We start from the raw sequence: 24,921 nt of genomic DNA, 5'->3' as shown, positions 1-24,921 counted from the left end.
TTGGGTATATTATGAATATGAAAGCATGTTGGCTTAAATTCAGGTTCCAGGAAGAAGGATGATTTTTTTCCTCTGTAGTTTTACTGAAAACTGGAAGGGTATTTTTTGTTTGTTTCTCCTTGGAATGAAAAATGTTACCAGGACTGGGCTATGCTAGAAGGAAATAGGGAGAAAAAGCCTAAAAAACCTTCAGTGGTCTATTCAAGTCTCAGCTGATGTTGCTTTCCCAGCCCTGACTTATCCCTCAGTTTTTCATCAGGGAGTAGCATTTACATGCAATAAAAGGGAAAATAGTGACATCTTCCTCTCTGCCTCCTTCTCTGGCTTGGTACAAAGTAAAAATGCTTTTTTCAGAGTTGACCCATCTTCACCAAGGCAGGCTGATCACTCAGCAGTAAGATCATAGAATTGCAAGGGACTTTAGAAGCCATCTAGTCTAGCCTCTTCATTCTACAGATAAGGAAACTAAGGCACAGGGAAATGAGAAGACTAACCCAAGGTCAGAGAATTGGTCCCTGGACTCCAACCTGACAAAGAATTGATTAACCTATTCCTTTGCACTACCTGAACAAAGTCTGAATAGTCAACATTAGAAAAAAAAGAAATGAAGTGTTTAAAAAAAGCTTTTTAAAAAGATTATCTATGGTATTTTTAGAAAACAACTACAAAATTTGTTTTTAAAAATGCCCAACTTTAAACCTGACAGTATAGGGGTTGAAAAATTAATTTGTTATGCCAGAGGAAATAGGTGATGAGTTTGAAAAGAAAAAGAGAAAAACTGCCAAGAAGTCACTAAATGCTTTGGGGGATGAGATGAGGACAGGAGGGAGGTACGACATGAAAAGTAGGTCTCGGAGAAATTAATACAGCAGAATTAGTTGAGTTTCCAAGGATAAGAACTTCAAAATTATGACAATCTCTTAAAGATGTGTTATATGAAATAATACAGGGCAGAGGTCCCCCAAAATTTGCTGATTAACAGAATTTGCAAATTGACCAAGGGTACCAACTACCTCTCCTTAGATAATTGCATCCTAGGGACATATATTAAAATGGAATTGTAATTTCTTGTAAGTCAGGGGCTTATTCTGTCACCCAAAATGGTACTATTTCTTGAATTTAATAAAAACCTTGGAAAGAAAAGAAATGTGGGTGCATGAAGGACAATATGAACATTTCACAAATTCAGAGAGGAAGAGCATTGTAAGGGACCCCTGGAGATCATTGAGTCTGAGTATGCATTCAGGTTTGCTACACAATCCAGCCTAATGGGCATTTGTCCATTTGGTCAATTGTTATAGATCACCAGATAACTCTTTTTTGTGCTCTGCAGTGCTCAGTATCAGGACATTCTTTATTTCTTACCTAAATTCCTTTAAACATTGATGCCCTTGATATTTTCTCAAAAGAGATGAAATATACCTGCCATTCATTATCCTTCAGATAATTGATTCAGCTAAGCCGTTTAAGCAGTTATTGAGTTCCTCCTACTCTGTGTCCACCATTGTGCTAAGCACCATGATATGCATTAGGAAAGATAAGAGAAAATCTAGGACCTTGGGAATCTTAAGATAGAGTTGGAAAGATGATATATAATCATAATATTTAGAGCAGAAAAGGAAAGTCCCTCATTTTTATAGATGCATGTTACATTAAGGATATAACCAAAGGAATGTATGACTAGAAAAAAAATGGTGGTGTGGTCATTCAGGAAGAATGAAAGATGGCCAATGAACAGTCCACTCACTACATTGGTAACCATGAAATCTCTATTTATTTTGAAGATTTACTTATTTTTATTCTGAACTTACCAAGTACCAAGTAAGATGAACATTTCCATACAAAAAGTAGAACAGAAAAAAAGATGATTGTACATGAAACATTCAAAGCTTTCAAAACTGTCCCACTAGTCTGTATTTTCTTACACCTTTCCTTCTGTTCATACCTGTGCATTTAAAAATGTTTCAATAATTCTCTTTTTCTTTCTTTTCTTTTCCTTTCTTTTTGGGGGAGGTGGGGCACCCTATCACTGGTCTTCCCTTCTTCCTCCCTCTCCCACTGAAAAAAATACAATTAAATTAAAGCCTGGAAACAAATTTGCATAGTCATCAAAACAGATTTCCTTACAGACCATGTTAAAAAACACCCATCTCATTCTACATCAGGAGTTCATCGCCTTTCTGTCAGGAGGTTCGTGTCATGTTTCAACACTGGTCCTTTGGAATTATGGGTTGTTATGTAGCCATACAATCTTACCAACACTTTGGGTGGATACAGATAAGAATTAAACAATATGGATTATGAATTGGACACACATCAATGGGATAATAAATTCATGACAGTATTGGAAACTGTATGAAAAGTTACATACAACACAAAGGATGTCCTATAGTATCTCATTCCATGTAGGAGTGAATACAGATAGTTAAGGAATTTAGAATTTAGAGAAAGGTTTCATGCCTGTGGAGTATAGTGAATAGGTCTCCTGGAAGAGGTAGTTTTACTCAGAATATTTTTGTAATTTTTATTTTTATAATATTTTATTATAATTAGGAGTATTTTTATAAATTTTATTTTTACAATATTTTATTATAATGTATTATATTTTAGTTAATATATAATTATTAATATGAATAATAACGGATATATTGTAGTATATTATGATATGTTTATTTATATTTATTATATAATTATTCTTTATTGTAAATTTTTTCTGCCCAACCCATTCATCATTTGTGCTGGTTCTCTGTAGATCCTTCTGCAGGTTTTCCACTGCTGTCTACCTCCCAAGAAGGAAGGGCAGCTGACCTGTCCATCAGCAAGGCTATGGCCATCTCCAGTCACTCCAGTGGGGGGACCAGCCTATGTCCTACTCTCTATCCCCTGGTACGTAACAGAAAAAAAAAATAAAAGAGCCACGTCTCTTGGTAGGTGTTTCTATTGGTCAGTTGCATGTGATGGTCACAAATTTTAGAGGTGGAAAGGACCTCTAAAGCCATCCAGTCTGACTTGCTCATTTTATAGATGAGAAAACTGAGGCCCAGAAAGGTGGTTCCTTGTCTAGAATCATATAGCTATTAAGCATGAGATGAAGAATTTGTTCTTTCTCACTCAAGGTCTAGTCATCTATACACTATTATTATGCTAAAAACCTTTTTATTATTGTTAGAAAATGTAATCTAGGAACTGTAACTACCTGAGTGGCTTTCCTGTTGTTCCTGGGTTTCCTCTATTTTGTGTTAAGTTGCTAAAGGTCACAGGATTATAGATTGAGACCCTAAAGGGACATCAGAGGCCAGCTAGTCCAACACCTTCATTGTATAGGTGAGGATTCTGAGAGAGGTTAAGACTTGTTCAAGGTCACAGATGACCATGCACACAGGTGCTGGAATACAAATTCAGCACATTTTCTACTAAAACATAATGCCTCTTTTTGGCACAGAATACACCAAATATCTAGGGACTGATGGCTCTGTATCAAAAAATTAGTGACAGTGGCTACTTTGACAGCACCATCTGATGCCTTCTTCATCTTCCGGGCATGGACCTTGTGTCAGAAGTCATTTGGTGCATAGTTAGCACTTGATCAGTGGTTTTATTTTATTCATTCATCATCACAGAGATGATAATTAAACTCATGTGAGCTGATGAAGTTACTATAAGTGAATGTTGAGAGAAAATAGAAGAGGATATAGGATGGAAATCCTGACAAAGAGGAGGAAAGGAGACTGAGAAAGAATAGTCACACTGCTAAGAGGAGAAAAGAGTTATTTCAAAAACTCAGACAGGAGAGAATAATTTGGAGGGAAGGGTGATCAACAGTGTCAAATGCTACAGAGAGAGGGGCAGGTAGGTGGAACAATGGCTAGAGTGCTAGCCCTTGAACCAGGAGAACCTGAGTTCAAATATGGCCTTAAACATTTACTAGCTGTGTGACCCTGGGCAAAGTCACTTAATCCAGATTTCCTCAAAGTGGGGAGGGTGGAAAGGAGCAAATGTTACAGAGAGATTGATGAAGCTTGAGAAAAGCCCTTGTTTTGGCACTAAAGAGAAATGACTTCAGAGAGAGCAGGTTTTTTTTTAGAATGGGGGAGACTTGGATGTCTCTGTTTTCTCATTAAAGTTTGAGGTTAGGAAAATCACGAAGAAATGGGATTGGATTGAGGGTACAAGTAGGGTTGACCTTAGCAAGGAGAGACTGATTGACATCAGACTCTGGTGTAGTAGAAAGAATAAAAATGAAAGCAAAGCAAAATTTCCCAAATGCAACCCAGCTGCTTCTCTCTCCTACTTAATTCTAGGCAATAGCAATATTTGGTTATCTTCGTGTCTTTGAAAATATCTTGTAAATTAATTGCTAAATGTCTTCAGAATTGTGATTAAAAAACAATACAACACAGCACAACACAAACACACACACGCACACACACAAATTCCAAGAATTGAGGATTAAGCAAGCTAAGAAACTGTAATAACGCTTGAAGGATAGCCCAATAATTCTATTAATTTAAGGACAAACTACAAAAAAGCCCACCCCATGTCTATTAAAAATACACAATGCATAGTATTTACATACAATACCTCCCTGCAGGCAGAGGGACTACAAAGGGCTCTGGAAGTTGCAGAGAAAATGAATGTAGTTCCAATTAAAGCATTTAAATAAACTCTGATTTCCCAAACTGAAATTATTATATAATAAGTTATTTTTATTTGAAATGTTCCTAAAACACAGATTTGACCATGTCACCCTGTACTCAGTTAACTCCAGTGACTTCCTGTCACCTGTAAAACCAAATTTAAACCCCTCTGTTTGGTATTTAAAGTTCTTCCCAATCTTCCCTCTTTTTTCTTGTCTTTGCACTTCTCTTACTCATTTGTCCTTTCCTCATAGTCCACAGTTCAGCCACATTGGCTGATTTCATATGTGCTTTATTTAATTACCTTTGCTCTGGATACTTTCTGTGTTCTCCTTGGCATCTCCACATCTTCAAAGTAGTGAATGGAACTCTGGACTTAAGAGTGAGGAAGTACTGGATTCAAATCTTGCCTGAGATACTTACTGGTTGGGTGACCTTGAACAAGTTTGGCCCTCAATTTCCTCATCTGAAAAGTGAGCAACTCATTTTTAAACTCAATGTGTCTCCCCTCCCACCACCACCCTACACACATACTCTTGATAAACTCTAGTAGCTCCCTATCTCTTCCAGAATCAAATACAAAATCCTCTGTTTGGCATTCAAAGTCCTACATAACCTAGTCCCCTTTTACCTTTCCAGTCTTCTTACAACCTGCTCCCTGTCACATACTCTTAGATTCAGTGACACTAGCCTCCTAGCCATTCCATGAACAAGATGCTCCATCTCTCAGCTCCAGACATTTTCTCTGACTGTCTTCCCATGCCTGGAATTCTTTTCCTCTGCCTATTGCCTTCCCTGGCTTTCTTTAAGTCTTAATGAAATTTTCACCTCCTACAGGAAATCTTCCCCAACCCCTCTTAGTTTTATTGTTTGTCTAGACTTAAGCAAGTGAGGGGAAAACAGTAATGTAGATTAAACTGAAAAGTATGTCCAGAGCACTTCATTTTTTTCCTGAGATGATGGTTAAATAATCCACATACCTTTTTAAACCTTATTTTTTAAAAACAATCCACAAACTTTTTAAAACAAAAGCACATCTCTACTGCTATTCCAAAATGACCCATTAGATCCAAAATGATCAATTAGAATTCCTGGCAGTGGTCAGCCATGCTCAAGACATCCAATATGACAGACTGAGAGGGAGCTGGAGAAGTGAGTCCAGAGGGGATGCTACACATAAATTGATTCATTCACACAACAGTTAATGACTAATTGCTTCCTAAGTACAAGACTATTTTAGTGTTGGAGATACAAGACAGAAAGGAAATCATCTTTGCCCTCAAGAAGTTCACTATCTAGGGTAAATCAGTAAGATAGCACAGGAGCATAGCATGTAATAAGTAAATAAAACACTATCTATCTATCTATCGATGGTAAATACGATGTAATTTTTTTAGGGGGAGAACTGTGACCACTGGGGCAACCAAAATAGCCTCATGTAGCAGATGGTATATGAGATAAGCCTTAAAAGGAGGTAGGGAAGGAAATCTAAGTGAAGAAAAAGAGAAAGTGCTGCCTGCATGGACAGGCTTGTTCAAAAGCAGGAAACCAGCAGAATACAAAGTCCAACTGGACTAAGAGAGTTTGTGCAGTGAAATGATCAAAACACCTTCTTCAGTGGGAAAAAAAGTCTTTGCATCTAAGGACAGTACCAACATCCTAACTAGGCCACAAGGGAAAATTTGTATATATGGGAAAAGATGTATGCCCCTTTGAGCCAACTACTAGGTTTAATACCATCTGTGATCACAGAAAGAGAAAATGAGCCCATATGTACAAAAATATTGGTAGTAGGTCTCTTTGTATTAACTCCAAACTGGAAACTAAGAGGATGACAATTATGGAGGAAGTAGACTGAGTTTTAGGAAAATATCTTCTTTCTAGAAAAAATACTTTTAGAAATCAGAATTATTTGTTGTTATTGTTCAGTTGTTTCAATCATGTCCAGCTCTTCATGACTCCATTTGGGGTTTTCTTGCCATAGATATTGGACTGGTTTGCCATTTCCTTCTCCAGCTTATTTTATGGATGAGGAAACTGAGACACAAAGAGTTAAGTGACTTGCCCTAGGTCACATAGCTAATATGTGTCTGAGGTCAGATTTGAACTCAAGAACATGAGTTTTCCTGACTCCCATGCCTGGTACTCTATCCATTATGCCACCTTGCTACCTCCTAAAATTACTAAAAAAAATAATTTTAGAAATCAAGGAAATAGAGGTATAGCTGAGACCCACTGGCTGGCAAGGACAGGATTAACCTTACTGATTTCTATCTTTAAGCAGGACTCCACTATTTTAGAGATTTCCTAGCAGGATATGATAAGATTAACTATAGAGAAAACATCCCACTGGAACAAATCTTATCTTTGACAACTCCTGAAAATTCCCAAAGTTAACATGTTTGCCCCCAAATCACCTAACATCCTGTCCCTATTTCTCATTATTCCAAATAAGGAAAAGGACTGTGCAACTCACCTCAGTCTCTTTTTGCCACATGTAATATCAGGTTTAGACTGTGTAAAACTCTCTCTCTTTCTCTCTCCCCATATATATGTATGTGTATATACATAACATATACATATATGTATACATATTTTATATCTATATATATATATATACACACATGTATGTGTATATACGTACCTCCCTTTTTTCTACATTTTGCTATTTACCTGGCAACTTCCAGTCAGTTGGTGCTAATTAAACTTTTTATCTCCTAGTCTTAATTCCTGATTTATTGACCTGAAGTCAAATATGCCAAGGAGAGAAGAATTACTTTCTGGAGTATATTAGGACCTCTGGGTTGAGAAATTCCCCAATACCAGCTATTAAGGGAACAGCTAACCAAATTGTGTCATATGAATGAAATGGCATATTATTGTGCCTTAAAAAATGACAAAATCGGCATTTTCAAAGGAAACTAGGAAGATCTCTATTATCTGAGCTAAAGTAAAGTGAACAGAAAAACTAGAAGAATGATTTACATAGTAACAGCAACAATATAGAGAAGAAAAACAACCTTGAAAGACATTAGAACTCTGATAAATGGCATCATGAGTCTAGACGACTGAAAATGAAGCACAACTCACCTCCTGCCAGAGAAGTAATAGACTTGAAATCTAGAATGAGATATGAATTTTTGGACATGGCCAATATAGGAATTTGTTTTGCCGGACTATGCATGTTTGTGGTCGAGGTTTTATTCATTTAAATTTACTTTTATTGTTCAGTTTTGATGTGGGGGAAATGAGAAGGAAGGATAATAAAAAGTTTGAGAAAGAAGGGAAAAAAGAGAAGTCAATGCAAGAGAGACAGAAAGAGGGAAGTAAAGAAAGAGCCAAGAGAAAAGGAAAAGAGAAAAAAGGGAAGAGAGAAAGGAGGGGGAGAGAAGGGAAGAAAGTAAAGAACAGAATAGAGAAGGGAAGAAAGAAGAGAAGAGAGTAGGAAAGAAAGGAGGGAAGAGAGAAGGGAAGAAAGAAGGAGAGAAGAAAGAAGGAAGGAAGGGTTAATGTATGTAAAAGAGACAGCAGATTTTGTACTAACTCTCCTTAAGATACCTTGGTCCAGTCACTTCCTCATCTTTTTTTCCATAGTTTTCTTATCTGTTATATGAAAGGATAGAACTAGAGGAAATGCGGGCTCTGGCATATGGGTGCGTCTGTGATCATATAGGTCAATGTTTGTTAGTGTCATATTCTCATTCAAGTTGTAGGTGATTTGAGAATTCCATTAAAAGCTTGGTATGGGATAGGGTACAAAGCAAAAGTTCTGGGAAACTGGTGAAGCCAAAGTTATTGTTATGTAATTTTCAGTATTACAAGTTATATAGTGACTTTAGCTGTGAATTTTAACCAGGGGAAAGTGCCAGATTGCTCACCTGTATATATTACCTAGGTTTTAATTATTTAGAATTATAACTGCCCTCTCCCCACCCCCAAGCCCAAGATACAAAGGCTCTGTGTATACCAGAATTTTCATAGCTTCATTTTTATGGTAGAAAAAAGGGGAGGGATCAAAAAAAAATGGTTGCCTATCCATGGGGGAATGGCTAAAGCAGATTAAGCTGTATGAATATAATGGAATGGTTCTTCACATATGATGAATATGAGGAATTTGAATAAACTAGCAAGACTTGTATGACATGATGCAGAATGAAGTAAACAGAACCAGGAGACAATATACACAATGGTCACAATTATAGAAACACCATCCCTTCATCCCCATCAAAAAACCCCACAAAACATAAAAGGACGTCAAATTCAGCTTGATCAGTCATGGTTCTAGAGGTGGTAAAATACATACACCTCCCTCCTCTCAGTAGAGAGACTAGGGTTACTGATGCACAATGTTGCATATGCCAGGAGTCTCCAAACTGTTTTTGGCTGCTCCCTCAGGCTGTCTCCACTGAGGTCTTAATGGAAGTGAGGATAAGCTCATATTTCTAGCAAGAGGAGGAAAACCTCATTGGAAAAGACAACCCACAGGAAAACCTTCCAGCATCACTGAAGAGATCCAGCCTAATTAGAGTGGTCTTACAAACTCTAGATATGCACTTAGGTCTTGAGATGAATGAAAAGCCTGAGAAACATAGTTTCTAGGTAATTAATTAATTATGACTAGCAGATAAATCAATAAATTGAGATCAGTGGTTTCTTTCATAACCAAAGACAAGCCAAAGGCTTGGAAAAGGTTTTGTCCCTGGTTAACAATTAATGAGAGTGAATATTATAATGAGAGGTGGGTTTATTTTAATGAGAGGCTAGGTGGACATGACATTGATTGTGTCACTCTTGGTCAAAGAGACTCGTCTTTACCCAGACCACCCCTGTCTCAGCAATCTATACTAAAGAAATTCTCCACCTAGTCCTGCCTGAGTAGAACACAATGTGCCAGAATTCACCTAGATTAGATTCTCTTTACCTTTTCATCAGAAATAAGCTCTCCTGGTTGAGTGAGGTCCGGCCCAAGACTGAGGAGAAAGTCTCATTGTGAGTTCTTGTGAAGGACTGGGATTTGAATGAGGAAATAGAAAGGGGAAAGAAAGAAATCTAGCCAGTGTATCCCAAGTTAACTGGGCAGTTTCTGGTCATCAAAATTTACCTTCTTTTGGAGAGGAGAAGGAAGGATAGAGGGCTAGGTTGAGAGAGAGGATGAACTGAGTTGCCTAGCTAGCTGGGTCCCCATTCAGGCAGCTCTATCTACTCACAGGTTGTGTTCATCTTTTGTTTTCAAAGAGGACCATGACATCAGAGAAATGATGACATGACTTGCATTAGATTGTGTTTAAAGTGAGGGAAGGCTGTGCAAGGTCACCAGGCTCACTTTCTCCTCCTGACCCATCTAGACACAGTGACTAGATTTTCATCAGGATGACTGGAGATGGCCCAGGATACAATGGGAGACCTTGGTACTCACCTAAAGTGAGGTAATACCCATTCAGTGAATAGGCCTGTTTAAAAAGTAGTCAGGGGGATGGCCCTTTTAATAGAAAAGAAATAATAAATAAATCACACTGGGAGGAGCAGGAGCCTCAGGGTTGTTTCACAGAGAAACTTACAATTGTCATTCACTCTAAGCCAGGAGGGTCCAAAAACAGATATTGAGTGGAGCTTGGGCAGGGACTCATTGCTGTGGGTCTTAGGTTTTAGACAAAGAAAAGGGAGGAAGGGAGGAAGGAAGGAAGGAAGGAAGGAAGGAAGGAAGGAAGGAAGGAAGGAAGGAAGGAAGGAAGGAAGAAAAAGGAAGAAAAAAAAGAAAGATATTACCTCACTTTAAGTGAGTATCTGAAAAGGCCTTAGCCTAAAAGACCAAGGTCTTCCAGTGCATCCTGGGCCATCTCCAGTCATCCTGATGAAAATCTAGTCACTGTGTCCAGATGGGTCAGGAGGAGAAAGTGAGCCTGGTGACCTTGTACAGTCCTCCCTCACTGAAAACAGTCAAGTGCAAGTTATGTCAACATTTTTCTGATGTTGTGGTCCTCTTTGAAAACAAAGGACGAACACAAGAAAGGGTAAAAAACCTGGATTTCACACACACGTACATATACACACACACATCCATATCAGTAATTGGTTATTAATCATCATTTCTCTCAGTCTCTAGGAAGTTGCAGAGACTAGGTTCACAACCTGAATGACCAGATGTCTCATATTCAGCTATCTATAGAATGATCATTACTATAGCAGAAACCTAGAGAGGATATTTGTTCACCTATCTTTCTGTAAAGTGTCCTGCAATTTCCCTGTTTCCTATTACCTTTAATGTCTGTTTATTCATCCATTCATTTATTATTTATATGTATTACCTCACTAATATATTATACACATTATAAAGATACACAAATTAGGTATTACGAAGGATAAGATAAAGATGAAATGAAAAAAATTTAAATACTTTCTTTATGAATGGCATAAAATCTCTTTCCTTTCACTCAAAATATTAATAACAGTATTTATTTGTAAAAGCAATGTGATTGAATGTGTTTTTTAATCTTGGGGTAATAGATTTTGATGCAAACATTTGAAGTTCTAAGTTGTGTTTGCTTTCACACTTGGTTTTCATGGCTGTCACAGCTGAAAATGATGCCTAGAAACAAATATACATAGACCTCAATGGAGGAAGTGCGTCAATGGCTGCACTTAATAAATCATGAAACTTATTTTTCAGTCTCATCCAAACCAGTCTCTCCCCCAAAACCTGTCAGTTACACAGAGGTTTTTGGTGAAATACAGCTAGTAAATTTCCATCTTCCTAGATGTCAACCAGTATCTTTTATTAATTGCTAGCACCTACTATGTGCCAGGTACATTATAAATATAATCTCATTTGATCCTCACAATAACTCTGCAAAGTAGGTGCTATTTTTATCCCTATTTTACAGGTGAGGAAATTGAAGTTAAATGACTTTACCTAAGTATATAAGGCTGGATTTGAACTCAGGTCTTCCTGACTTGAGGTTCAGCGCTCTATCCACTGTGTCACCTAGCTGCCTAGCTGATGTTCAGGACTGAACATCAGACTTTACTTTGGAGGAGGGCCATAAATTTAAATATGCTGCTTCCTTATCGTTTATGATGGACACAATAGCAAGCATTTATTTCCTGGCTTTCCCCAAGACCTGCAAAAGGAGATCGTACCAAATTAACCTGTTGGAAAAGTCATGTCTGAGGAGAAAAGTCAGTAGTTAGGAGGTACAGTGGTTAGAGTGTTAGATTTGAAATCAGGAATACTTGAATTCAAATTCTACCTCACTAGCTCAGAAAAGTCATTTCCCCTCTCTTAGTCTATTTCTCCAGCTTGGAAATGGAAATAGTAAATAAATGGAATATCCATATCAGAGAACTATTGGAAGGTCAAATGAAATAAGAGATGCGCAATGCTTTGCAAACCTTAAAGCATGATACAGATGTAGTTAATTCTTAGAGGAGATGTTCTTCTTGGTACTACCAGATATTTGGAGTTGATTCAGCTTTTCATTTGGGAAAGTCTTTCACTGGGGTTTTAGTGTATATATTGAGATAACAGAGAACACAAAAAGCTTCAAGGAAATTAATTAGCTTTCTATTTTGTTAGAATGTTAAATTATTTATCATCATACTTTGACCATATTGTATAGTGGATAGAGGACCAGTCTTCACGTTAGAAAGATATGAGTTCAAATGTTGCCTTTCCATATGCTTGGCTATATGACTGTGGGCAAGTCATTTATCCTCATAATGTCCTAAGAAGCTCTATAAGACTCCAAATTCTACTGGAATCGCTGATATGCACTGGCAGAGGAAATCTCTACATCCTGAAATTGGAGCTGACTAGCAGCAACTGGGGGGACTATAGTGTTTTTTAGAAGAGAAGCTGACCACTAACAGGAGAACAAGTTCAAACCTTGACCTGGATTGCTATAAGGCATGGAAGACATCAAGGAGGTGGTTGGGACAGTGCAGAGCCAAGCTGAAGTGAAATCATTGTTGAGCAGTCCTACAAAATATCTTATGTTTTGATGTTTCAAATATCAATCTCCTGGGAGAATATAACAGAAGTTACTGCTTCATGTTTTGAGTTGCTTTCCATGTGCACTGATGAGTTTTTGTATTTTAGCATTTCTTGTGTCTGGAAAATAAATCATTCAACTAGTAAACATTTATTAATCACCTACTATGCATCAGCCACTACGCCAAGAGATGGGGGATACAAAAAGAGGCAAAAACACTGCCAGCCCTCAAAGATCTCACAATCTAATGGATAAAACATTAAATAAGCAACTAAGTATAAACAAGCTATATGCAGGATAAAAACAATAAATCATGAGAGGAAAGGTATAAGAATCAATTAAGGGGGGTTGGGAAAGAATTCCTGTAAAAGATAGGATTTTAGTTAGGAAGATTTAAAATTTTAAATAATAATATTTTAATTTTAATAATAATAATTTAAAATAAAAATAATTTAAAATATATATATATTTTTTAAATTTAAATTAAATTTTAAAGGAAGACAGGGAGGGAAATAGGTGGAGATGAGAACATTACAGGCTTAAGGGATAGCCAGAGAAAATATGCCTAGCAAAGAGACAGTGTCTCATTCATAGAATAGCAATAAGACCAGTGTCACTAGATTAAAGAACATGTTTCAGGGAGTAAGGTTTAAGAAGACTGAAAAAGTAGCAGGGGGCTAAGTTATGAAGGACTCTGAATGTCAACCACAGAATTTTGTATTTGATCTTTTTTATTGTTCATCCTTCATCTTTCATCTCAAATAGGACCAATGATATCAGAAGGGTAATGTCTTGACTTGCAAGTGAATTGGATTTAAGTGAGGCAGAGAACTATGCACAGTGATCAGTCTCACTCTATCCTCCACAGTCATCAGAGTCCAGTGTCAGGACATAGATCAGGATGATTGGGATGGCTCAGGATGTAGTGGGAGACCTTGACCTTTCCCAGGTTTGTCTGAGGCAACACCCATTCAGTGATCAAAGGCTAGGTAAGGATTGAGGCAAAAGATGGCCTAGTTTACCTTCACAAAAGAATCTATCTGGGAGGGGAAGAGGCTAGGAGTTTCTGACCAGAACAGAAACAATTGTTATTTCCATTCACTCTGAATCACTCAGAATCCAAATAATAAGCAAGTGAGGCTTGGATCTATTATTAGCCAATCAGTGAGAGACAGAGTGATTTGAGTTTAAAGACTTCGTCAAATAGCTCCATTTGAATCTCAATAAGCTTAAACAAAGCCTGGTTTTCCAGAGCTATATCTCAAGAAATCATAAATGAAAGCTACATTGGACAAAAGAGTTAATTGGCCCAGTTTTAAAAAAAACAATGATAAAATAAATAAGTAGGGAAAAATAATCTAGCCTCCCAAACCAAGATACCTTGCAAAATATAATCAAAATTTATATTTCTTTGGACAGAGCACCCACATGTAAGGATATGATTTCCCACATGTACAGAGCGGGAAAAGGAGAAGAGGATGAGGAGGTGGTGGTGGTGATTGGTACCCAATGGAGTTTATTGAGATGAAAGGTGGGGGTGACATAGTCAGACATGCTATAGGAAAATCACTTTTATTGCTGAATGGAGGGTAGATTGAAGTGGAAAGAAGCTTGAGGCAGGCAGGTCCACCAGCAGGCTGTTGCAATAATCCACATATGAAGTGATAAGGGCCTGCACTGGACTGGCAGCAGTGTCAGAGCATAGAAAAGGGCACATGTGAGATGTTGCAAAGGTGAAATCAACAAGGCCTTACCAACAGATTGGATATAAAATTCTGTCCAGATCTGTTCTATATTATACACTAACTATCTTTCCAATCCCTTTTAAGAAGACCCTAGGCATGAGCCAGACCTAAACTTTTAATGATTTTCCCTGAGGCTCCAGGGTAGGAATAATATAAGATCCAGGGACAATGAAAAATGAGAGCTACTCCTACCTTGAGAGGGTCAGGTCCTACTGGAACTGGGGCTCCTTAGTGGGAAAGAGTTCCTTAGGGCACCTCACCAGCACCATGCACAGAACTGCTGTGTTACTACACTAAAAAGAAGTGCTCATGTTTTCATTGCTTATCCTAATGAATCTTCCTGCATACTGCTTGGAGTGCACATGCTCCCACTATGGTGACAACTGACATATACTATCAGACAGGGTCATTGGGTGAGTTTTTTGTTATAACAGAAGGTTCAGTGGTGGTGGATATATACATTTCAGGGCCTCATTACTTCTATCGCTGGACTATTGTAATAATCTCCTAACTAGTCTCCTGGGGCTTGATCTCTCCAGTCTCCAGTCTCTTCACAGACTGCTATATCAAGAAATAATTCTAGTGTGAAAACAAAAGACATCAACAAAAGTTAAAAGTAACTCGTCTCTAAGATTTCATAGCTTACAGATTTGAAGAGCTAAGTATGATCTAGTAGCCTTTGGGGATCAACTTGATTCTGAGCACAGTAAAAAAATAGTGGGCCATTCTCCAATTAACAAATAATCTTTGGATACAGACAGGCAGTTCTCAAGGGAAGATATCTAGGCTATCTATAGCTATGTGAAAAATAATGTTCCAAATTACTATTAATTAGAGAAATGCAAATTAAAGCAATTCTGAGATTTCACTTCACATCCATCAGATTGGTAAAGATGACAAAAAGAGGTAAACAATAAATGTTGGATGGGCCATAACAAAGTAGGCACCTTGATGTCCTGTTGTTGGACCTGTAAATGGATATGACTATTCTGGAAAGCAATATGAAATTATGCACAAGGTTACTAAGCAATGAATGCTTTTTAACCCAGCTTTACCATTGCGAGCTCTGTCACTCCCTCCTTCCCTCCCCCTTCCCCCTACAAGGATAAAAGAAATAGAAAAAATTCCTATATGTGCATGTGCTTGTAAAAGATCTTTCTGTGGTAACAAAAAAACTAGAAACTAAGGGGATGTCCATCAGTCGAGAAATAACTGAATAAGTTGTGGCTGTATAAATTCAAACATATATACACACATACAAACACACCTACATATACATAAATAATATGTGTGTGTATGATGGAAAACTATTTTGTCATAAAAATAGGAAACAAGTGATTTCAAATAGACGTGGAAAAATTTATATGAACTAATACAGAATGAAGTGAGCAGAACCAGGAAAACAATTTATATTATGACATCGATATTATAAAAATCAATAGTTTAGGAGACTTTCATAAACTGATGAAGAATGAAATGAACAGAACCAGGAGAATAATTTACATAATAAACAATTTTGAAAGCTTTAAGAATTATGATCAATGCAATGATCATCTATGCATGATTTTTGAAGACCAATGATGAAACATACTATCTACCTCCTGACAGAAAAGTGACCGATTTATAATGCAGAGACAGACAGACATTATACGTACATATGCATTTATGTATATGTGTGTTCATCCTTCATTGCCAAAGATGACCACGCCATCAGAGAAATGATGACATGACTTGCACTTTGACTTTGTTTTGAGTGAGGGAGGACTGTGCAGGTCACCAGCCTCCCTTCTCCTCCTGAGCCATCTATTCATGTGACTAGATATTCATCAGAATGACTGGAGACGACCCAGGATGAGGCAATTGGGGCTAAGTGACTTGCCCAAGGTCACACAGCTAGTGAGTGTCAAGTGTCTGAGGTGAGATTTGAACTCCTGCACTGGTGCTCTATTCACTGCACCACCTAGCTGCCCCCATTTATGTATATGTGTGTGATAGATACCATATATACTTTTGGAATTACATATCTAGATATATATGTATGTATGTATGTTATATGAATGCTTATGTGTGTATGTGTATATATATATTTATATACCTATGTGTCTGTTTATATAAAGCCAATGAAGGAATTTGCTTGCTTGACTATGCAGACTTGTTATAAGGAACTTATCTTTCTTTTTTTAATTGAGAAGGACAGAAAATAGATTTTTGATAATTAAAAAAATTCCTTTTAAATAAGGAAGAGGGAGTACTAAAGATGTTAAATGTCCTGTCAAAAAAAGTCACAACATTGTCAGTTTCGCTTAATTTTTTACTTTGTTTTAAGAGATTTCTCATGAGTAGTGAGAAATTACTGTGCAAATATTTGTAATGCAAAATTTTAAATATAAACATATTATTTAGATATTACAAGTAATAAATATTATATAAATAATAGACTATATCTAAAATAACAATTTTAAAATATAATAAAAATAAAACTTTAAAAAATAGGCCAATATAATTTGTAAGCATTGGATGGCAACATTTATATTACAACAAATATTGATATCCATCTTACTGTAAAAACAACTATGAGAAGTGCCTTGCTCAAGATCATATTAAGAATTTTTTTTTTAATAGAACCTAACAATAGAATGGATGAGATGTGACTCCTAATCCTAGAATCTAACTTTCCAGATTCAACTCCCCATTAAGGGTAAGAGATGAAGGAGGGCAAGGGAAAGAGAGGGGAGGAGGGAGGGAGGGAGAGAGTGAGTGAATACATTTTCTTTTATTTTATTAATCCTCTCTTGTCTCCTTATTTTTATTCACTCACAGATCCTAGTTACCTAGTTCAGAAGGAAGGAGACAAAAGATATAAGAGTTAGTCATTAAGCTTTTGACTTCTCTCTGTCTATGTTTAAGTACATTAGAATTTTAATTCAAGAAGTTAGTCATCTAACCCAGTCTTTTCCTTATCTTTTCTTCCCTCTCCAGCTCCAGTCTACTGGATGCACTTATGCTCTCTAGCTGCATTGGTTGAAATGAAATGAATCAGCATGGGAGTACAGTGACTCAGCACATGGCATCCCGTTGTTTCACAGAGAATAGCTGTTTAGTAATTGGTTCCTGAGTCATTCTTAAGCATTCTTTCTTTCCACTCCCACCCAGTTCCCTCCCTTTATTACAAATTCAATTTATGTGTCAATATGCCTATTCATATGTATCTTTATGGAAAGTACACACACAAGAGTAATACCAGTAAGAATTAAGGTTTTCTCTGTCCTCATTCTAGCAACCCAGTCTGTATGTTGTAGATAAACCAGAATGTGGCCCAGATAATAAATTCAACTCGCTTCATGACACATTCTGATTCGTTCAAGATAAATTGGCTCTCTGGTTACCTGCATGAAGCATCCTGGTGTTCAAAATGAACAAGCTTTAATAGGTCTTACCAAGCTGGAAAGGTTTTGAACAACAGTTTAAGTAAATCTGAGTGTCTGCCTGTGGAGGGGAAACAAGACTTCCACCCAGTTGCTTGTAGTAGTCAGCAACGTGTATGTATTCACATATACAAATATGCATGCACACACATACATATGCATATATATGTATATGCATGAGCATATACATACATAACAAATGTATATGTGTACATATGTGTGCATGTGTGTATATGTAGTATGTGTGTGACAGAGAAAGAGAGAAAGAGAGATGACTGACTTGAGTACAACACTAGAAAGGATATTTCTGAATAATGGTGTGCTAGTAAATGTTTAACAACCAACTCTACTAACATACTTTTAAGTTTAATCTGTATTATTACCATTTTCTCTGTCACTTTAAATCTGGACAATTAACAAAACAATAAAACAAGCTCTGATTTGTATTTGCTGATTTTTGAAGTATAATTACTTCAAATCAAAATTTAACAGTGAGTTCTCAGAATCTTGCTTGTTTCAGCTGTTTGCAAACCACCACCATTTATAACCCATCACTGAGCTCCAAGGTAAAGAGCTAAGAATGTTGTTTGGTACACACAGCCCTTCTGCAGCCTATGATTGGGGAAGCATGTCAGGAAGAGGCGTCTGCTCCCTCAGTGTATTCTGTTGGAAGTCTGTCCTCTATAAAGTGGTCTCTGGTAGGATGATGTAGTAGACAGAGGATTGTGTGTGGTGAGCACACCAGGTTCTACTCTAGGCTCTGCTATTAAATATAAAAATTAGGTGGGTATCAATAAGTCACTTAACCTCTCTCCTGCTTTGGTTTCCTCCTCTGTAAAAAAGAGGGGATAACATGAAAAACACTTTAAGGTCATTTCAACTCCAATACTTTACATATTGAGCTAGAGTTCACATAAGACTTTAAGATTTGCCAAGTTTTACATATATTATCTCATTTGACCCTCACAGCAACCTTATGAGGTGGGTGCTATTATTTTTTTAATATCTATTTTTATTGTTCTTTTTTTAAAGTTTGAGTTCCAAATTTTCTCCTTCCTTCTGCCCCCTGCCCCACCCATTAAGAAGGCAAGAAATGTATCAATTATACATGTGTAAAAGCAGGCATCCTGACATACACAGAAAGGCCTGCTATCACAGGTTCTTAGATCTGCATTTCTAAAAGGAAAGCAACTTTTGAGGGGTCAGCAATCACTTTGATCAAGCTCATGCATCAGTCACTTAGTTCAGAGGAAAAAGTCAGCACCCTAAACTTCAGAGAAAATACAGAGAAATCAAAATCAACAGGACATGCTTCCAAATGTCTGACATAAGCAACACATACATCATAGATCAACAGACAGATCCAACTGTCTGACCATTGCATACACACATAGTTACCAGAGAGGGAAGCACCAACATCTGGGCTTTCAAAGCCTGGGGGCTCCTTAGCAGCTGCCCAGAGTCTCGTCTGACCAAACAAACACTTCCAAAGAGTAAGCCCCAAAGTGTTGACTGTGGCTGATCAGACCAGTAGGAGCTCTGAATGTTCTACCACAGGTTGGGCCCAAATACTCCATGTGAACATTTGGGATAGATTCTCTAACTTTTGCCATCTCATGTTTCTTTTGAGAATTTGAACATCTCACTTTTCTTTTGAGAAATTTGCACCCCTGGTGTTTCTTTTAAGAAATGTGTGGTGTGTGTGTGTGTGTGTGTGTCTGTGTGTGTGTATGTATACATACATATATACTCAGTGAAAACTGCACTAAGACTTTGGGGACATCCTGAAAATGCAAAATAAATACAAAGATACAGAATGAATACAGCACAGAGCCTGACACGTAGTAGGTGCTGTATAAATGTTTACTTCTTTTCCTGATACAACTAAGGGTAGAAGCAGCTAGGTGGTACAGTGAATAGTGCACTAGACCTAGAGTCAAGAGGACTCACCAGGGATTCAAATCCAGCCTCAAACACTTACAAGCCACTTGACCTTTATTGCCTCCAAAACAAAAGAACTAAAAGTGAGGAGGAAGCCAAGAAAAGTTTCATGTATAAGGGGACACTTGACCTGAGTCTTAAAAGGAGACAGGGACTCCTAGAGGTAGATAGTGAATTTAAGACATGAGGGGAATTGATCATGCAAAAATATGGAGGTGGGAGATAGAATGTCATTTAATGAAAATAACGAGAAAGTCAGTATGGCTGAAATAAAGGGGGAAGGGTATATGAGACAGATTGATGTAAGATAAACAAAGATAAGCAAAGATAAAGACAGATGGGAGTCAACAATGAACTTGGCATCATAATACCTGAATTTGATTCCTAACTTGGGGTACGTGATTACATGAGGTTGGGCAAGTCTCTTAACCTTCCTGTATCTCACTTTTCTTACCTGAAAAATGATATGATAATCCATACCTTACCTACCTGATAGAATTATTCTGAGATTCAAGAGATAATGTATGTAAAGCACTTTTGTAAACCATAAAATGTTAAATAAAGTCAGCTGTTATTAGGATAATTCTATGATTGATGAGTCACAAGCCCAGGCTCATTAATTCGTAGATACCTCCATTTCAAAACTAGAATCCCAATTGTAGTAAATGTTAATTATTCTGTTATACACAAAGTTCTCAGTGTAAACACATTGTGTTAAATGATGATTAAGCCTTGAGCATTTTAACAGTCCATTTGATTGTTATCTGATGTCTATCATTTGCAGTTTAAATTAAATATTTCCCTATGTAATTGAGAACTAGTATGTAGGGAAAAAAAAAGTTGAAACATTTTGTGAAATCTGTTATAATCCTCAGAAAAAAGATACCAATTAACTGATCGTAGGAAAATTTCAAGGTCATATAAGACATTCATTTATTCTTTCAGAGTTGAATTAGAGTCCAGAGTTTATATTGTTATAAACAATCCATAGCTCTGGTGACTCCCTTAATATGGGCATTCTCCAATTCTCTGTCCTTGTCCATCTTTATTTTAATTTGTTTTTTATTATGAACTTAAGAAATATTAGCAACCAGGAATAATTCAATAAACAATAAAAAAACCCAGAACTGCACGAGACTAGCTTCTGTTATGTATTATTTTTTTAAAGTATCTACTAAAGAATGATAGATAGAGAAATGATCATGGAGTCAGTTAAGTTCTGCCTCTGACACATGCTGGCTGTGTGAACTTTGCCAAGTCACAGAACCTCTCTGTGCTCTAGAGAAACCTCTAAGACTAGAGGTTTCAGAGAAAGTTTATGGAAAGTTTATGGTTAACTTATAGGTTATGGTTCCTCATCCAAAAATTCCCTATAGCAGTGAACTCACAGATACAGTATGAATCCCTTAACCCTTTATTAAATTTAACACAACTTCCTTGATTTTTTTATGTTCCCTTCTGAATTTCCTTCTGTTCTTTTATGTGTATTTTTAATGCTCAACTGATAGTTTTTCTTTCTTTTATTCCTCCTCTTCCTCCTTCTTCTTCTCCAGGGGATTGTCATCATCCAGTGAAAATATTCACCAATAGAGGAGTGACTGGAATCTAAGTCAGGGTAGGGAAAGAAGTTGCTTTGGTCTAGGGCTGTGAGCAAACTCAGCACTCAGTGAAGTAAAAGCCATTGCAAGAGGCTGGGTGAGAAGGAACAGGAGGTAGCCATCAGGGCCCAGGGAGCTGGAGAAAAGAGCAGAAGAGACTACCTGGGAAACAGGACTGGTTATGGAGCTTGGGCCATCAGGAGGAGTGGTTATAGTTATAGTAAAAGGAATGTTGGGGGAAATAGGGAACTTGATCATGGTGTTTCCTCATGCCTTTGGAGGCTTCTTACTCTGCCCCATGCCATGGAAGGGGTCAATACAGCTTTCTATCTCCCTTGGCTCCAACAGGTGATTAGGGTGATGGTGCAGTTTGTCAGGCATCTCCTGGTGGTTTCCAGAGCAAACTCAGCTTTGATGTGCCAATTAATGAAGACTGCCTCAGTGCAGTCAGAAAACTGTTCGAGGTTCTCTGTAGCAGAGCATTCTCTTGCCTCCTCCCTGACCCTTCTCCCAGTCCCTGTTTCATTAACATCTCAAACTCAGCATATCCAAACAAAACATTATCTTTCCTCCCCACTCTGCTCCTTTTTCATTGTTTTGTGTTTCAGTTAACACCTTTGCTGTTTGTCCAGTCACAGATATTTGAAAGCTACCCATGCCAGCCAGTCAACGTGTCACCCTGATTTGAATCCAGGTCTTCTTGTCTTCTCAGGCCCCATATTCTATCCATTGCATCACCTAGCTCTACTATCCTTCTACCATAAGCATCCACTTTAAGTATGCTTTTCCCTCCCCTGGTTTTTATTTTTAATCTGAATTTATTATTTCACTGCTAAAAGGAGCTATATAATGATGCTAGGTAATCTTTCTATTATACAAATGAGTCAATTTAATTCAACTCTTGTTTGAGTTTATCTTTTTCTATCAAGACTGATCTTTATACCAGAAGAGACAAAAAAGGTTGGGGAGAGAATAGGAAATTTGTATCTAAAGAATGTTGAGAATTATTTTTTTTTTAATAAAGCTCTTGCTCTTGATCAGTTCAGTCATAAATTATAGCCCAGGTTACTAAAAACAAGAAAACAAAATAAGACTTGCAGATGTGATCAGAAACCACTGTCAATGATTTTTCAAAGAATGAAGGGAAGTCAGAGTCAAAATGGAGGAGTAGCAGAAGAAGTATAGCAAGATCCTCACAAAACACCTCCAAGCAAATTGAGAAAAGGCAAGAAAAAAATCTAGAAAAATCTAAGGAGGGCTTTATCAGGAATTTTTTAAAACATCATAGTAAGTCATGTTTCTAGCCCAGGTCAACACTAGGAGACAGAAGGGTCTGTGGTCACTGGGGACATAGCACACTGAACCAAGCATTGTAAATGTTTAAGGACTAAAACAGGCCTAAGACACACATCACAGTAAGACAAGGTCCCAGACCCATACCAGAGCATTATGATATCAAGCAGGATGCAAGCTGTTGCCAACTGATAGCATTGTTGATCACAATCTGTGGCTCACAGATACACGGAAGACTGAGGAGGGTTCCGAGGAACAGTATTCTAGGGCTAGCACAATACTATTGTACTGTAAGAAATGATGAAGGGGATGGTTTTAGAGAAATTTGAGAAGATTGAATTGATACAATGTGAAGTGACTAGAACCAGAAGAACAACTTATACAGTGATAGTACTATTGCAAAGTCAAACAAATTTGAAAGACTTAGAAACACTCAGCATAATAACTAACCACGATACTAATGATGAAACACGCTACTCACCTCCTGATAAAGAGATGAAGGGCTCAGAATGCAAAATGAGCCTTGTCTTTGTTAACATGGCCAATAGGGAAATTTATTTTGTTTGACAATATATGTTTCTAAGAGAGGTGTTGTCTTTCTTTCTCAGTTGGGGGTGAGGGTGGGGTAGGAGGGAGTAAAGGTGGATTTTTGTTGCAACCATAAACCAAGCCCCGAAGTCCAGTGGTATGATTCTGTCTTTTCACTGGTAGAAATTAATGCCCCTGTGTGAGATACAGAGTTGGCTGCAGTAGGAGAAAAGAGAAATTCAGGATCTTTAGTTTCTTCAGTAATTCTAACTTCTAGTTTTGAGAAAAGAGATCTGCAATGCGAGGACCAAATGGAAAGAAAGACTCTAAGATGAAGCCAACATGAGAGAAAGTGTCATAACTTGTCCATATCCACAACTCATTATATTAGAGAGTTCAGGAAATTTCCCCTTGGTTGAGATTTGGAACTCTCTTGGATGAACTGAAATACCTTACCTCCAATGGAGACTTCCTTCAATCTATATTGCATGGTATATATTTCAAATGTATACTTTCTCTGATTTCTGTTTTGCTAATGACTTGGATAAACAGGTTTCTTTGGAACTGACATATGGTAGAAAAGGGGTTAAGAGCTTGGGATATTCCTTTTAGGATGAAACGTGCTATCTGCCTCTAGAGAAAGAACTAATATTGTCTGAATACAGACAGAAGCATACTACTTTTCTTTCTTCCTTCCTTCTTTCCTTTTTTTCTTTTTGTTTTCTTTGTTTTTCATTTGAGTCTTTGTGTACAAGATGACTAATATGGAAATGTTTTACATAACTATGCATGTACAACCTATATCTGATTGCTTACTATCTCAGGGAGCAGGGAGGGAAGGGATAGAATTTGGAATATAAAACTTTTTTAAAATTTTGAAAAGTTGTGTTAACACCTAATTGGGGAAAAAATAAAATATTAAAACAAGAAATAGCAAGCAGGAGTTTAATTTAAACCTAAAAATTGTATCCCCAAGCCTAAGAATATTTAAGGGACCATATATAATTCTAGCCCAGTATCCAACTGTCCTGAGGGGAACAGCCTTTGGCTTCAACTTCCTGCTTCCCCTTCTTGAGAAATTGGTCTCCCTCTTAGAAGTAGGGGAGGAGGGAAAGGAATGGATATCTAATCTTGCCTTCCTGTGAGTCACATCAAGATAGTCACATCCTTCCCCCCCCCCAAAAAAAGATCTTAGTTTAAAAAAAGTGAGAAAAGCTTGAGGAGAATGGGAAAGCTACCAGAGTAACAGAGATGAACAAATATACCTGTTTTCAAAAAAGGGAAGATGATTGAGTCCGTTAAGTATAGGCCAGTAATCTTAACTGTGATTTCTGGAAATCTTCTACATTATATTATTAAAGGGATAATTAATGAGCATTTAGACAAGAAAACAATAATCACAAAAGGTAGCCATTCCTCATCAAAACAGGTCCATTCAGAGTTAGTGCATTTCCTTTTTGACAAAGTTATTAGATTAATAGTTTGGAGGAATGCTATAGATCTCATTTACCTAAATTTTAGGAAGTCATTTGACAAAATCCCTCATGCTTATTCTTGTGTGCAATATTGGAGAGAAGTATACTTGACAGCTAAGTGAATTTGGAACTGGTTGAACGTTTGTATCCAAAAAAGTAGTCATGACTGGTTTCCTGTCAAATTGGAAGTAGGTCTCTTGTGGAATGCCCCAGGGAACCTGTGCTTGACCCTGTGCTGTTTACCTTTTTTTTTTTTAAATCAATGACTTGATAAAGGTTTGTTTGGCATGT

The 24,921-nt window shown here is 37.2% G+C and overlaps 1 long non-coding RNA gene across 1 annotated transcript; it reads left to right on the top strand.

Annotated features, from left to right (window-relative positions):
• The first annotated feature begins 2,701 nt into the window (after positions 1-2,701).
• Positions 2,702-18,376, top strand: LOC140509277 (uncharacterized). The gene is made up of 3 exons (XR_011968623.1): positions 2,702-2,886; positions 16,993-17,068; positions 17,350-18,376. It is a non-coding gene; the product is annotated as an uncharacterized lncRNA (long non-coding RNA).
• The last annotated feature ends 6,545 nt before the right edge of the window (positions 18,377-24,921 follow it).

Source organism: Notamacropus eugenii, chromosome 5, assembly GCF_028372415.1.
Source record: "Notamacropus eugenii isolate mMacEug1 chromosome 5, mMacEug1.pri_v2, whole genome shotgun sequence".
NCBI lineage: Eukaryota > Metazoa > Chordata > Mammalia > Diprotodontia > Macropodidae > Notamacropus > Notamacropus eugenii.
The sequence above is the reverse complement of the archived record's forward strand: the minus strand, read 5'-3'. Positions and strand labels throughout refer to the sequence as shown.